Below are 1,023 nucleotides of genomic sequence, written 5' to 3'. Positions count from 1 at the left end.
ATGTGGTGACTTTCCCTTCATTACCACAATGGTGTGCTGAACTGAAGATGTAGAATTCCGTAGACGAAACTAAGATAGGAAATCAATCTACATCAAAAATTGAACGTATGCATCTTTAGACGGACATAAAACAAACAGACGGAGGAGCACACTGGAGCAAATGAATTTCATTATCACCACTTAAAGTAGGCCTTTAAAGTAGTTGTGGCTTTAAAGCAAACTTTTTCTAGCCAAGGTTTAGTTAGCACCTAAACTAATCCCCGCGACCTTACCTTAAGAAATATTTTCAGAAGGTACTGTCTGAACATATTTCTAAGGTAAGGTCATTTAGGTTTGGTTTAGATGCTACCCTAACCTAGGCTAGAAAAAGTTTCCTTTGCTTCAGAGCCCCAACTACTTAGACGGGCTACTGTTGATAGTAAACAGTAACAGAAAGGTGATTAAACTTAGATGAAATGAATAAAAATATAGAATGTGTCAGTTGAAAGTTGAAGTATTTGCTAAATACAATTTTTGACAGATCCAAATGCATTCTAAAGTCAGTCACTTAAATCACAATGCTGAATATTGTTTTAATTGTTGGAACTAGTTACAGGAAGTAAAAATATCAAGCTTAAAGGGATGCCATTACAATAACTTCATATACCTGTATAGGATCTCTTAAACTTCTTTTCCCTAAAGCTGAATGGATTTAAGTCGTCTAATCTGCTCTCTGAATTTGTTTCTCAGTCCAGTAATCATCTTTGGAGATTACCTGAGTAATTACTCCATTCAATGTCTTCATTTTCAAATCAGTTGACGACCACAGCAGTACAATATCCAAGCTGGGATGGCTATGTTTTGGGAAGGCGAGAGGTCAGGTTATGCAAGAATGTTAGAAATGGCTTCCGTCAGTTTCTACCATATCTACTCTAAATATTTTGGGTTATAGAACCTAGAGATTTACGAGTAAATAATACAATATAGCTATCTTGGCAAAATATCCAACATGAGATTATAGTCATAATAACAATATAGTCCCAA

The sequence above is a fragment of the Panulirus ornatus genome, unplaced genomic scaffold (assembly GCF_036320965.1).
Source record: "Panulirus ornatus isolate Po-2019 unplaced genomic scaffold, ASM3632096v1 CTG_544_pilon, whole genome shotgun sequence".
Taxonomy (NCBI): Eukaryota; Metazoa; Arthropoda; class Malacostraca; order Decapoda; family Palinuridae; genus Panulirus; species Panulirus ornatus.
The sequence above is the reverse complement of the archived record's forward strand: the minus strand, read 5'-3'. Positions refer to the sequence as shown.